The 16216-nt window shown below is 33.2% G+C and overlaps 1 long non-coding RNA gene across 2 annotated transcripts in view; it reads right to left on the minus strand.

Moving 5' to 3' along the window:
* Nucleotides 1-16216, minus strand: part of LOC150087724 (uncharacterized) — a 57829-nt gene that overhangs the window by 17684 nt on the left and 23929 nt on the right. Inside the window, exons 3-4 of one of the 2 annotated variants that reach the window (XR_016546722.1) lie at nt 13916-13973; nt 2574-2943 (exon numbers count right to left, since the gene is read on the minus strand). This is a non-coding gene — a long non-coding RNA (uncharacterized LOC150087724). Of the gene's footprint in view, nt 1-2573; nt 2944-13915; nt 13974-16216 lie in introns of those variants that run through there. The other variant, XR_016546721.1, reaches the window with a different exon arrangement.

Raw genomic sequence — 16216 nt, forward strand, 5'->3', positions numbered from 1 at the left:
CCAACAAGACATCACTGCTGCACACTTGACATAACTTTTTCATCTCAAATGTTTTTCATGGCTGAGCCTGTAACAAACTTGGCACAACTTTTTGATGTCAATACTTTTCATGGCTAAGGTTATAAAGAAGTTGGCATCACTGTTTGATCTCAAACTTTTTCATGGTGGAGGTTTTTGAAAAGCTGCAAAAGAACTTGGCTCACTTTTTTTTTTACAAGTTTTTGTTTTTGGTTGAGATTATAATTTACGTAAGTAGCACTGTTGCTGATTCTGATATTACATTTTGATCTGATACTTTTGTAATGTGGAAAGAGGGAAGGGAGGGGAGGACCACTTTTAGACTGTCTAAAAAAAACGTTGATTTGTGAAGCAGTAACTGAAGTGAAATTTAATTTCTTCTGCATCTGATGGTGTGCATCAGTCATGCTTGAAGAAATATACATCACAGTAACAAAACTGTTTCTCAATGATTTTCTGAATGCAATCGTTGGCATTTTGCTAATTCAAATGAATATGAGTGAAGCTATTCACAAAGTTGGGAGATTGAGACTCATACAAATTCTTTTGTAATAAATTATGCTCTATATATCATAGATTTAGTAACAAAATTAGCTGCATGTTTAGAGACGCAAGTTGCTTCATCTTATAGGATCATCAAAGTTTCTTTTTCATTATGATGGTTCCCTTGGCAACATCTGAATATAATGTAAATTCTTCCATTTCTACAGTAAACACGAGGAGAACAAAATATGGGGATTTAAAGGTATTAAAATCTTCTGCATTCACTGAAAATTTAAGATTGCTATTATGATGTTCTGTTTAAGGTTTCGGAGCTTCCCTTGGAATTACAAATTCAAAATCTTTATAAAGTTAGCAATAAATTATTATGGTTATGCTTTCAGATTACAGCCAGGATATAATCTAAAAACAAGAAGGGCCACAAGAGTTAAGGGATTTAGTGGTATAAATTTATATGATATTAGGGATGGTCAAAGAGTTTTGAGAACAGGTTAAATAAAACGGGTTATTTTTATAGGTTATAATCTTATAAAATAATAAGAAAAAAGTATGTAAAAGTTTTATGCAGTTGTTAAAATTTATTTTTTTTTGTTTGTAGGTGGAAGAAGAATGAATATCCAACAAAGAGCATCATTCCGTAATCAAATTTGTTATCCAAGAAGGCAGAAATGCTAAATAAACACATGAAAGAATGACTAGAGTGACCCATTATGCTACTGTTGTAAGACGGTCAGCAGAATTCAAAAGAGGAGATGTGGCTGAGGATGATCTAAGGTCTGGTCAACCATCTGAAGCAATCAATTCTGAATCAACTGCCACTATTGAAGACAAAATTTAGGAAACAGAATAATCAGAGCACCTGAACTTGAAAAAGTACTTAACATTTCCCCTGAAAGCATTTCAACAATCATACACATATATTTGGAATGTCCACCATCTGTGCAAGATGAGTTCCCAGAAACCTTTCCATTCATAACAAACATCAGAGAATGGAGTAATAAAAACAGAATTTAAAATTAATTCTTACTAATTATCTTCTATCTTCTTCTATCTTCTAATTTGTGAAGCACAAGGGATCTCCAATCCCAAAAAAAGTGTCAAACTCAACCATCAGCTGGAAAAGATACAGCCTCAATTTTCTGAGAAACAAAAAGGATTGTTGTGAAATGATTACCTTGTGCCTAAAATCACAATAGCAGGGGGATACTATGCCAGTCTTATACCAAAGTAAAAAGCTGAAATTCAGGAAAAAAGACGAGGAAAGTTGGGTCATCAGGTTTCGCTTCTCCATGAAAATGCAACCATATACAGACTAAAACTCATGAATGTGAATTTGTTCGGAAACATGAAGTTTCATTTTCATCTATCTATTAATGAGTTCCATGAGAACTCAATGTAAGCCCATTTCCATCTTGGTTGTTCAAACAGAATGAAAATTCATTTTACTTGTGTTTAGTTTCATCCATCAAGGTACCATCAATTACTGTAAGTTGAATTTTTTTAACCTGCAAGCAGAAGTATCCGTAAAAATTCAAGTTGCATATGGAAGGAATATAAAATGAGGAAATGAAACATGATCAGGTTTTTTTTTTATTATTATTATTATTTTTTGAGGGAGAGAGACAGAGAGAGCTGGTTCTCATACATTAAATGTCTTTGTGACATCAGGTATACAATGAAGTGTTTTTTTACTGTTTTCAAAATACTATGCCCATTAGACAGCACATTCAAGACAAATCTTCAAAAGTTCTGAATGCTTACAAAATAAAGGACAATCTGGTTGTCAACCAATCTCATGAAATGAATACTGCATATCGAAGAACTACTGAAATATACATCAGCAGTGGCCAGGTTCCTTTTTCACTCAGCTTTAGCTTCCTTCTCTATGCAACTTGATATATAATGAATATCTGCTGCTTGTGCTTTTAAAACAGCATTTTAGGGTGAATGAACAAAATATGATAAAAAAAAACACAAAGCATTCTGTTAAAGCACACTGTTGCTACTATTCATTAGATAATTGTATTATGTATTTTCATAAAAGCTATTTCTGAGCGATACAGAAAATTTAAGTGCCTTTCAGCTTATTAGTAACATTTTTGACTTCACTTCTATGTCTCCGTTTAGATATTCATACTATATTAGCACACAAAGCCATAATTTTTTTTTTTTTTTTTTTACTGCACAAGTTTTTCTTGTTGCACACCCAGGCGATTTTATCGGTATGTCCATCCACGCTTTCTTTTATACCGTTTCTTCATTCCCTTACCCTCATTCAAACTGTACTCAACTTGTGCTCGGCACACTCGCTCTGCTCACCATCCATGGAGTCCTTTACAATGATTGTAATTAAGATATTCCCAATTTTTAAGGACATAAACATGCTGCACCTCTGGATGCAGTAGGGACAAAAACTTCAATTTCCTAAATTAAAAAATATTTTTGTGTTATTTGAAATATGAAAGTATAAACAGCTTGAGAAAGTTAAGAATGGCACTTTCAACAAAAGACAGGGAAAAAAAATGCTTATAGATTTAAAAACTTAAACTTTTCTTTACAAATTGCCAGTAAACACTAAAAAATGAGAAAAATCCATTTTGCTCAAATAATTTAAAGTATAACTGATTAATTATTACCAACTAATACAGTTCTGAAAAGGTAAGAATATATTAAATTAATAAATACTTAGAATACGCTGAAAGTAACTCAACTGCCAAACATTCCTCTGAACAAAAATCATAACTAATCATAACAGAAGGGTGAGATTGAGATCGACATTATAGTATTCCTTAGAGAAATGTTAAAAGGAAGAAACATTAGTAACAATGCAAATAATTTTAAGTAGAATTTACTGTGCTAAATATTTTATGATCAGAAAAGCTACAGGAACCTAAAAATATTGCCAAATTAATTATGTTTAGAAAAACATATCAAATATTTGACATAATAAATTCTACTTAAAAATAATTTCAATTATTTACTGTTTCCTCCCATTAACAATATTTTAATTAGTGATTATATAAAAACAAGCCGCAAGAGCAGTGAAATTTCACTTACTAAAGTAAAGTTTATATTAAATATTTAAACTTTTTTTATGGTACTGAATTGGAACTTACAAAAAGTAGGCTGATATAAAAAGCGAGAAGATAGCAATACTATGTCACAAAACATACTGAAAACAAATAATAACATTTTTACTTTAAAGTCCAACTTTTCATCTTCCAGTATTTTTTAATTTCCAGAATGCAATAAACTAACACTACACTCATGTAACAAAATGAAAGCCAAGCAAGAAATTAGAACAAAGAAACAAAAATGTATGGATATACAAACCAAGCGAATGCAATTACCTAATAAGCTGATCCAAATGACTTTAGAGACAGAGATAAATGCAATTTCATATGGTCTTACAGCTTGTTTTTATAAATAAATTACTATACAGTGAATTAATCATGGCCAGAAGAGAACTGTGGGTGGGGAGGGGATTATCACACAATACTGCATGATGATCTGTTTTAGACACCTTCCTGACCTATACTGGAGCTTATACTGCTCTGTTTGGTTGTATAAGAAATAAAAATAATACCTGTATTTGAATATGCACATAGATGGTCTTAAGTAGTCCATCTAAAAATGTGCTCCAGTAATTTTGTAATTAAAACAAAATGATATATTTAATAAACTCCATTCCTTTAAATCAGTGATGTGCAACCTGGAGCCCACCTAAACAATTTTACGGCCTGTCTCACATAAGAATATTTCAATAAATTTTCAAAAAACATGCAGTTCAAGTATTAAAAGTAATAAAATAAAAATTCCAAAAATGGTCTTAAGTAGTCCATCTAAAAATATGCCTCCTGTAATTAAAATATAAATGTTAATACATAACAGATGTCATCAGTGTTGTTTCCATGCTGCTGCTTATATCAATACTGTGCTAAATAGAGAAATAGGGAATTCTCCTGCATTGATGAGTAATGTAGCTAGTTTTTAAACATCATAGTGTTAATGTTACAGTTATTGCCCAATGATTTAAAAATACTTTGTTTTCCTATACCAATGTTAAGCTATTGTTGTATTATTTTATACTTTACTAACATAAATACAATTTTAGTTTCAAATAAAATTTCTGTTTTTCATTATGTAAGAAAATATCCAGTTCCACCATCCTATGGCCTGTAGATATAAAATAATTTTTTTTAAATGGCCCTTTGAAGGAAAAAGGTTGCACATCACTGCTCTAAATAAAGAGCCATAACAATCTAAAAGGGATTAGGAATAAAAGTCTAGTTAACCTGGGAACAGGCTTTTCAGCTTTTCATTTTCAAATCAGTAAAGGAATTATAGTAGAAAAATTTATTTAATACCTAGAATTATAATAGAAAAATTTATTTAATACCTAGAATTATAATAGAAAAATTTATTTAATACCTAGTTTGAATCAATTCCTACTATTAAAGAGTGGCAAAAATTTATATCAAGTATTTCACACTGATGTGGGTGAGGGATATGAGTTAAGAGAAAAGAATTAAGATCACTTTAGAATATATATAATAATAACAATATCAATTTTTATTCATCAAAACTTCTAGTGATGTATGGGGCCTTTTACCTTTAAATAGGAAAATTAGCAAAGAAATAATTAAAAACTCCTATTTGAGATGGTTTTGAGTGATACACACTGGTCAATATCAATTTCCTCCCTGAAATAATTTCGACAAATTCTAGTAAGAAATATGTTCAAAAACTCAGATATGTGCTTAAAAAGTTCTCATTACCCTCAGTTTTCAAATATTGTAGGTTAATGACTGAAACCAATACCTGTCATTAAAGCTTCATTTCCTGCATTCCCATTTAGAGTTTTTTCCTGAAAATGTGGAAGCAGTCACCAACGAACACTGTGAAAGGTTTCGCCAAGATATGGAAAATGGAAATGGAAAAAAGATACAGCTGAAACCCGTTAAAACACGATTCCGCTTATAACGCGATGCAAGCACGGCTCCTATTTTTCGTCAGTTGAAACCTGTTTTTAGTCACAGAATATTTTGGATTCCTTGTGAACAAATGGTGATATTATCAGTTTAATGCAAATTTGCGATGTGCATTATCCTTTTATTTCCATAAGAACAACAAAAAACGACTTGTAACTTTAATTGTTGACTTGTATCATGGAGGCACTCGCTGGTTTGCAAACTGGACTTAAACAGAAAAGGTAGATTTCCTTTCAATTTTACAGTTAAAATGCCTTATTGAAATTGTTAAAAAGAAACAAAGAGATGCAATTAAACAGTCATCCCTTGATACAATTTTTTTTTAAATATGAAGCACTTGAAAATAATGATGACTAAACTGTGAAAAGGTTTGTTTGCTAATGTCTACTTAGTACAGTAGTTGAAAGAACAAGGAGTGCATCATGCTTTCCTTTTTCTCCTGAATTTTCGACCATTTGTTAATTTCAAAACACGAACATAATGCTCAATACAACCAATGTGGAAAAGCAGTTTTTGTGACAAAAAGTGTGTTTATTTATATTTAACAGCATGAATATTGGGTTTTGCTTTAAATATTTTATTGTACAGACAGTACAGTGCATCAATAAAGGATTGAAATAACACAATTGCAAATTATTTCCACTATTATTCTTTGGATGATTTTTCTTAGACGTAGTATTGCAATTATCGCGTAAAAAAGAGACGAGCAAAATTGATAGTACGTGTGAAGCTCAAATGCTGAAAAATGGTTAGATTTTTCTAATGTGATCTGCTTATATCGCGATGTGATTCTTTTGACCCCGAGCATTGCGTTATAGCGGATTTCACCTGTACCAGGGAAAATGGAGTCCAAATATGTTGGCAGAGACTACTGTTGGAATCTTGTACAGGAGACACCAGTAAAAGCCAAAAACGACAAAATGTGTTTTGTTATCAGATAAACATTTTTGTAAGAATAAGGTTAACAGACCCATTGTTCAATATTTAAACTGTACGCAATATTTTCTTAAAAAATATGAAATCTTTTTTACTAGAAACTTTTTGACTTTAATCTCTTCTCCCTTAAAATTGGTGGGTTTTACAGCAATATGGCAACCATATTGCTGTAATGTTTGAGTTCAGCAACGTTAGATTTGTTACAGCAAATCTACAAGAATCACCCTGAATTTTAACAGGCAGAAAATGAAGCTTGAGATTTGGATATAAGCCAATTCTGATATGTAATATTCTTATCTTGAACAGCCTCAGCACTTTTATTGGAAAACCAAGGTTTACATAAAGGAGGAGTTTTTAAGGTGGAATGTGAAATAAAGGATTTCATCCCTACAAGAATAATTGCACCAACAAGATCTGAGCAAACACTGACATCAGAAGATTGAAAAAAGTAATACCACCAAGGAAATGAAAAATAGAAATCTCATTTTGCATTCTTGTAATGCCAAACAACAGACTGAGAATGGACATGAGAGAAAAGTGAGACCAACACCAAGTTACGATCTGTGGTACCAAGAGAACCACTCATCTGAACTGTGTACTCGGAAGGGTTGTTTATGAGAAAAAGATCAACAGTGTTGGCTCTATAGTTGGTATTGTCTGGTATTCTTGTAGGTAAATGAACAATCTGAGCAAGTCAGCAATAATTGCAAAAGCTTCGGTATCTCGACCAGCTGGGTCCATGTGACTAGAAAACGGAAGCCAACTGGAGTTGTGAACACTAAAATCACCAAGAAAAATTAGCTCACTGTTAGGAAAGCTGGATGGGAGAAAGTCGTTTGAAAGAGTTATTTGTTATTGTTATTATTTGGTTTTTAGGAGCATTAGCAACTAAGGCCATATCGCTCCGGTGCGGTGGTCATTCCCTGACCTTTCCGCATGCTCCGTATTTGGTGGTGACGGGCTCGAACCCCGGTCTAATCAAGAAGCGTGTGCTACGCACTGCTGCTCCTTCCCACCTGGCTACGGAGGCGCTCATTTTGAAAGAGAGAAATGCCAATGAGTTCCAAGTCATTAGTGTAGTTGGGAGAACAACAGAGGCAACAGATGACTGAGAGATTTTAAGCTAGAGAAGATCAAAAAGAAGAGATTCTAAATTACTAAGTCTCTGACAGGGAAGTGTACAGCAAATAATTAGGATATGAGATGAGCGGTGGTTGAATCAACCAATAACTGTCATTTTGTCAGAAAAAACAAGTGGAAATGGACAGCACTGAAATTAGAACTGAGACCGCACATTAAATGAACGGAAGCGTTTGGGAGGCTCATATCTTTTCACAGATAAGTTTGTTCTATTAGGTTGACTGTTTATTATGTATTCAGTAGTAAGAAAAATAGAAAGGACATGCTGTGTGAAGTAATGAAATTTCAGGATGTGCTCTACACACAACAAAAATATACCAAGCTCCTTGACATAACGTGGCCTCAATAATGTCCCCCACCTCCACATCATATACACTACTCAGACTCCCTCCAGTCGGCAAAGTAAAGATGGCAAAATCATACACTAGGCGATCCGGATGCTTTCTAGAGTTACCACCAGGTTCAGTCAGGTGAACTATCTAATGGCCAGAATGTGAACACCGTTTCAGAGCTGTACCCTCAAAATGTAAGGAAATTTGGTTCTCGCTGCGATTGATGTCTTTTGCACGATGGAAGATATGGGGTGGGTGAGAATAATCTACCACCTAATATTGGCTGATAAAACAGAGGGATGGCATTCCACTGTGTGGTGTGGCTGCCACACCTTAATCCCTGCTTACGTTGGTTCACACCCAGGTGGCCACCGCAGTAAACTAGGTGCTGTATTTCAGGAGTTGCACCCAGGGTTACTAACAGTCCCACCATCATAAAGGTGCAAGCAGAGGAATTGGTTATCACAGAATAACCAGACTTTGTCGAAATTTTGTTCACCTGACAAGTGGACCTAATCTGATAAGATTTCCGTCAGCATTTTAGACTCCTAGGTAGCAAGCCCAGCTTGTCATACCTGAAGAATATCCAACCTAAAGTTTGTTATACCAGACAGCACAAAGGATCATGTCCTTTTAGAGATGTTATTCAATTAAAAGCTAATTAAACTCATGGATAACAATGTAATTTCTGAAATGAGCATAAACCCAGACATGGTCAGAAGGGATCACAGTAGCGCCCCCCCCCCCCCCAACAAGACAGAAATAGAATGAAAAAGTAGTGTTGATTATCGAATTATTTCAACTCCTGTGCTTAAATAAAAAAACTCCACTCCTTTAATCATTCTTATCATTATCAACTTTGTATATTTTTTGGTCAGTGTTATGCAAGAGTTTACCAAGGACTTTTTTCCTGATCTCTGACAGCCTTATCAATGGAATTCTGTGAAACAGAGATTAACACTTATAGCATGTATCCACCCTTGAACTGTGAAAACAGCATTGCCAAAGAAGAAAGCTTGATGTACAGAATACTTTATCCAAATCAAACCTGAAACAAAGCACATAAAGGACTAGTCACCTAAGAGAGAGAGAGAGAGAGAGAGAGAGAGAGAGAGAGAGAGAGAGAGAGAGAGAGAGAGAGAGAGAGAGAGAGAGAGAGAGAGAGAGAGAGAGACCATAACCATCATTCTGCGCTTGACATAAATCATCTGAAGAGATAGTGGATTGATAGTTAAAGTGGTAGGTAGGTAAACTAATTGTTCAACAGGCCTGATAACACTTTTCAAATTTCTTCCTATACGGACAAAAGCTACTTTTTCTGTCTATCATTTCCTTTTTTTTTTAAACAATGAACTTGTAAAAATAATTTTTGTTTTACTTGTTCTTTGGAAAAATATCTTTATTTGAACAAAAGTTTGAAAGTCAGTATATCAAAAATGAAACAAAAAGAATGCAAAGAGACAAAAACACCTATAAAAATATTTACAGCATTGTATAGGGTGATTATTAAAAAACTACATATACTAGCAGAATATATAATTTGGCTGATGTGCAGATCAGAAACTTAATGACAATGACATATTATGAATATACAAAGTCATTTGTGCAGTAATACTGTTCACTTGAGTAGGCCATGGCATTAACCATACAACAAAAATGTTTTAATTATGGAATGATATTTCAAACTCAGTTCCTCTACAGTTAGACAGAGATATAGACAACATTTCAAGATGCACAAGTTACCAGGTTAGTCCATAAAATGTGAGTTGATTAAAAAATTCTGCAAGATTAGTGGGCAAGTGACAGTATAACAGAAGGCCTAAAATGTCAGCAAAAACAGCATCATCCAAAATATATGTCATTGGGTTCAAGCACGGTGACATATGCACAGAATGGTAAGCACTTCCAACATTTCTTATAAATGCATTGTGACCAACAGGTCTTACTTGTCAAACAAATTGCATGCTGTTCCTGCAAGTATATAACCATAATAAACTGCATATGGTTATAATAAAATATATAACCATAATAAACTGCAGCCATTATCAACCCACTGCAGGATGGAAGACTCCTCAACAATTCATGCTGAGGGAAATGGACCATAATCTGCCATGCTGGTCCAGTGCGGGTTGGCAGATCGACCGTATTTAGCAGTCAGGGGCTTGAACCCCAGTCTGCTTAAAGAGCGTGTGCTACTGCACTCCCACTCCTGACCACTTGGCTATGGAGGCCGTGTGTTTATAACCATAATTGTATGGGTTTGGCACTACTTTAAATATACCCTGCAGAAAAACATTTCACTTAGTATGGATCTGACACACCATTAATATTAGTGCTATATAAATAACATTGCAATGTTATGTTTGTACACACATACATAAGCCTCTCAAAAAATCCCAACACAGCTTAAAAGTGACATCCCTGGGGAGATGTGGAAATGACCCATCATGCTAACATACACATACTGCTCATTACTATAAGGAGTAAAATGACAAATATTTATTATTATAAATCATAATGATAATAAGAAATGAGCAGTGCAACAGAACCTGTAACTGGAAGGAGTGCAAACTTAATGACATGCAACAACAAATATCTAATTTAAAATGAACTATCTTGCACTATGACAACTACACATGTTGAATTCACACTTGCTTCCACAGATCAGGGTGACTTGACACGCTGACTGTAATGTGTCCAAATTCTTGTAGAAAGAAGCACAAAAGAAGTTATGAAATATATATATCGATAATATATGCAGATCTAGCAAATTGTAACACTTGATTAACACTTAGAGAAGTGGCAATTAACTACTAGTGGGTCAATTCTCTGAAAGCTACTCAGAGCAAGGAATACAAATCACTTGGTCTTTCTAACATATCAGTATGCTACAACTGCTTCCACTGTAAGTCTTGCTACATTAAGAAGTTTACTTACATTCTACTAAGAAAACTGACCCTTACTAACAATCATAAATGGAAGAGAACCTCTTTTATTTGAAAGCAGTATGTCTCAGAAAGTTTCAGTATTTGAATTAGAACAAAGAAAACTCATATGACGATGCACTGAAAATGGAAGAACTGAAGATGCATTATGATATTATGTCTAAATATGTTTCTGTTTGGTAGGATAAAATACCATGATTTTCTCTTACTTGTTAAAAAACAGCAATATGCTCTATCAAGTAAATCTTTTATTAAAATAATTTCTCATTAATATCCTTGCACTGCACTAACTTAGTGATACTTTGAAAACTTCTAGTAGAAATGAATCCCAATTATCTTTAATAAGTATTGTTTTAAGAACCAATTAAAAAAAACCCATCCAACCCTAAATAATTATTGGAATAAGGAAAAATTATTTACAATGTTAATTAATGATACACAATGAATAACACACTTAATGAACCCAAAAAAAATTATGTCAATTACCTTGGACATAACAGTGGTTCTTGAACTTTGCAATACTGCGATCCCTAAAAATGATAAACTAATTTGGGCAATCCCTGCTTCCCCATGAATAAAACTAATAATTTCATTAGTATCAGAGTTGTGAAAGAAATAAATATATCATTACTCTTGATTATAATTATTATGCTTTAATCAAGGCAAATTGCAAAACTTTATTGACATATTTGATATAATGATGAATAGGCAAAAGTGACATCCCTAGGGAGATGTGGAAATCTGTTTATTTTGTAAAATAAACAGATATGCAATTACAAAAAACTTCATTTCAAAATATTATGCCTAATAACATATTAATTTAAAGGATATAACAATGTTACTGGTTCACAGAACCTCTATACCTCTGGTAAGAAAAGTAAGCAGATAGAAAACTGATTCAATAAATTTTTTAAAAATTTCTGACACCCCTCCCAAAGGTCACAAACTCAGTCTAAGAACCTACTGCCAATGAGATTGATTCATTTCCTCCTCATAAGTTCGTTATGTATATGATTCATTATGCATCATTAACATCATATAAATAATTTGTCCTTATCCGAATTATCCTTTATTTCTAGGGTTGGATATATATATATATATATATATATATATTTTTTTTTTTTTTTTTTTTTTTTTTGGGGCAAGTTTCTCATGCAAAGCCTTATTTTTAAAAAGTAGGGAAACTTGAAAGGGACAACAGGTTAATTAGCCCTTTAAATTTTTAATCATCACATGAGCAAAACAGTTCAACATCACACAATTTCTTAGAACTTGGTCAAGTAAAAATACTAACTGAAAGAGTACAAGATGAAAAAAATCCCAAGCTTTTTTACCTTGTAATCTATCAGCAAAATGAACAAAGCAATTTTCAGACAAGTATTTTTATTCATTTCTAACAAAAGACATGCAGTATAATATCACTATTCCCACATACAGGAATTACGCAAGCTGAGAGCCTATATGACTACACTAAAGGAAATATGGTCTGTCACACAGAAAATTAATACAGGTCATAACTTCAGATCTTCACTGAATATTTCCCATCAACATCCCTATGTAACAAATCTAATAAAAACAATGTACAAAATAAAGAAGGCCTTTCAGCAGAGCATAGAATGGATATCATTTACCTAGATATCTCCACTGCTTTGAAAAATTATTCTGTTGTTAACCATGTATCCTACTATCAAAGCCACATACACACTGATGAAATCCCAAGAGAAAGGAAAGAACTTGACACTATTCTCCACATGTCCTGAGTCCTCCAGTCCAAGTTGGCTATATTATCAGTTACATGCTGATATTTCTTTACTGAATCCATAAACAATACAAAATCATGTTTTGTTTTGTTTTTTTCAATTAAGGGCAAGAAACAACTTTTTTTAAAATAATATTGCTGATTATATATATATATATATATATCAGTACCTTGAGTTTACAGATCTAACCATTTAATCACAACCATGCCACTTACACATAACACCACACAAAACATTCTTGGATTTGCTCACAAAACAGTGCATCCACTTGTAACACTGTGTACAAAGAAATTCTGTGATCAAATATTAATAACTTTGTTTTCTTTATGGATGTGATACATGAATTAATTTTACCATGATGATTATATACTTGAATATATCAGCTGATGATAATATGCAGGCTTCTTAAATATTGAAATGAGATTCTACAACACACGCACACAGCACCAGCAAGTTTACCACAGAATGGTTGGTTGGTTTTGTGCTCTGGATTTACAAGCAGTAATAATGCATGCACAAAAATTAAGTCCAGCCAAAAGATATAATAGAACATAATTCCTGCCGATGAATTAGCACTCTTGGATAACTTTAATGGTATTAATAAATACATTTGGAAAAACCACAAAAAAAAAAAAAAACAGACATGGAGAAAACCAACTCTGCAAAACATTTAATATAAATAAGATGATTGCCAAGAATAAGAGTATAAGGCAGTTTGAAGAAACACCAGCTTTTTTTTATCATCATCTTATACGAAAAGAAATATAAACCAGCAAATCAATTTGGTTAAAAAAAAATAATAAAAAGAAAGTCTAGTTTTATTAAAAATATTGCAGAAATTCAATTTTTTTTCCCTTCAAAAACCTTTATAAAATGTGCAAATCAGTTTTGCCTTTATCATAAAATTGTATGGAATTTACGATTTAAACTTCCTAAACCAGCAAACCATACTTTCTCACTTCTTTCTAGGAACAAACAATGGGGCCTAATATGAAGAGTCAATTAGGAAATGGTAACCCACTTTCTTCAATCACTGTATAATTAAAATAAAGTATAACATGCTTTGGTATTTCAACAGAATTACATAACAGCTATTAAGAATAATGAACACCCTTTTACTTTTAGACTAAATTTGAAGATAAGAAACAAAAATTGTAACTTTATCTTGAAGTTAATTTGGATTTTGTTAGACTTCTTATAATATATTTTATTATATTAATGAATAATTATTTGTAATACACTATAAAGTTTTATACCTCAAGAAATAGTTTGTTGGAAAGAGAAATATTTACCTGTTCACTGACTCCATCATTCTTCAGTTCTCCACCATATAAGCCTTCTCCAGCCACACTTTAATAATAACATCACATATATAATTCATATCTAGTACATATATGCACTCAGTAGCCATTTTATTAGGTACACCTGCCCTTTTCACAAAATGGAGTACTTCTTTTATCTGGAATAGCATCACATGTTTGTGCCATACAGTCTGTTTGTTTGTCTGTTTGTTATTTGGAGCATTAGCAACTAAGGCCATATTGCTCCGGGATATACGGTGGTCATTCCTGGACCTTTCCGCATCCTCCGTATTTGGTGGTGACGGGCTCGAACCCCGGTCTAATCAAGAAGCGTGTGCTACGCACTGCTGCTCCTTCCCACCTGGCTACGGAGGCGCCCTGTGCCATACAGTATAAAGCCAGTGAGAAATATGTAGGGATACTGTGCAAGAATGGGAAAGACTTTGATGACTTGACAGCATAATGGAGTAGGAAGCGTTTTTTGATGCACAGTGATATCAGTGCAATGTCTGGATGCTACAGAGTATCCATCTGCAAATTGCTTCTTCCAACAGGATAATGCACCATGTCAAATGGCCAGAATTGTACATGATTGGTTCCAGGAACATGAGAGTGAGTTCAGCCTACTGCTGTGGCCTCCCTAGTCACTAGATTTTAATCCAATTAAATACGGGCAGATACCACCCACATTTAATCCAATTAAATGTGGGTGGTGGTATCCACCAAGAACAAGTAACAATAGTCTTCTCCATTGGTGAAGAGTTACTTATTCAAGGTAGTGCAATATCATTGTAACTCATGAAGGTATTTACAATATGAGATATACTAAACTAATGCCAATTCTTAACTACTTAGTAGTTGCCTGCATACAGAAATGATGTATTTACACTAACTTGTGCATCCAATTAAATACCTATGAAATGAGGTAGAACAAGCTCTTCAGATCCTTAATTCAATTTTCAACAACTGTGGGAAGCACTTAAGTCAGTTGGTTTATTTGTTTTTTTTTTTTTTTTTTTGTTTTTTTTTAGGAGCATTAGCAACTAAGGCCATATTGCTCTGGGGATATGCAGTGGTCATTCCCTGACCTTTCCGCATCCTCCATATTTGGTGGCTCATGCGCTTGAACCCCGGTCTAATCAAGAAGCGTGTGCTACGCATTGCTGCTCCTGCCCACCTGGCTACGGAGGCGCCACACTTAGTCAATGTGGATTACCATTCCTGTGGCATGCACAACAAATCCATGCTGTTCCGAGGGCTAAAGGGGACCTACTTACTATTAGTAAGTATAACTAATAAAGTGGCCACTACAGTACTAATATACAAATATATCATTAAGGTATGTAAATAATATAAAAATACTATTATACAATAGCAAACAACTAAAAGAATTTGATATTGGTACTTTGACTTATATTAGAGATGCCTTCTTGGAAAGTATATTACAAGTCAGACTATCATAGTTTTGAACATAAAGCTTTGCTCAAAGCTATGAACATGATTTTCCAAAGCTACAATGTTATAAACTAAGATTGTGAATTACGAAAAACAGATTGAATGGGAAAATTAGGCCCAAAATTGTGAATTTGACTTTTAATAAACAAATAACATGTACATAATATGACTAACAAAATACAAATTGAAACATAACAGAAATGCAAAAATACTCACATAAAAAAACAAAAAAAATAGTAAAAATAAAACTAAAATAAATAAAGATAAACAGAACAGCAGTGCTACTTACTGTTCTAAGTGGACTTACTACATCAAAAAGAATGGTGTGGAAACAAGCACAGCTATCCTTGTTCACAGTAAAAGTAAATGACATAGTTTCTTGGAAGAAAGAATGAACCTATGAATGAATTATGTAATGCTAACCTCCCACTGGAGCAATGCTTTCCACCTTGCAAACAGCAATAAAATTACCAAAAAGGTTTGAGTGTTACAAAAGCCAAAAATAATTTTGAAAATTGACAAAAATATATTTCCTAGGTCATAAATCGACTGCATATATAAATTATTTCGAAAGTTACTTGTCTTGATGTGAATAAGTATAAAATTAACACTGGATTTGGACATTTGCTAAATTTTAGTCATATATAAAATTGTAAAATTTTAATAAAAAAAAGTATCTCATTAAATTTAACAGTCACAAACTTTTTGCTTGCCAGATGACTGATAAATATAATCACAAAAACTACTAAAATGACAATTCCAACAACATTAGCAATGGAACCTGAAAAGTCATAAAACATACTGAAATGTGACTACTAGATAGTTACTGAGAGTAAG

The sequence above is a fragment of the Mastigoproctus giganteus genome, chromosome 3 (assembly GCF_048544385.1).
Source record: "Mastigoproctus giganteus isolate SK-2022 chromosome 3, ASM4854438v1, whole genome shotgun sequence".
Lineage (NCBI taxonomy): Eukaryota > Metazoa > Arthropoda > Arachnida > Uropygi > Thelyphonidae > Mastigoproctus > Mastigoproctus giganteus.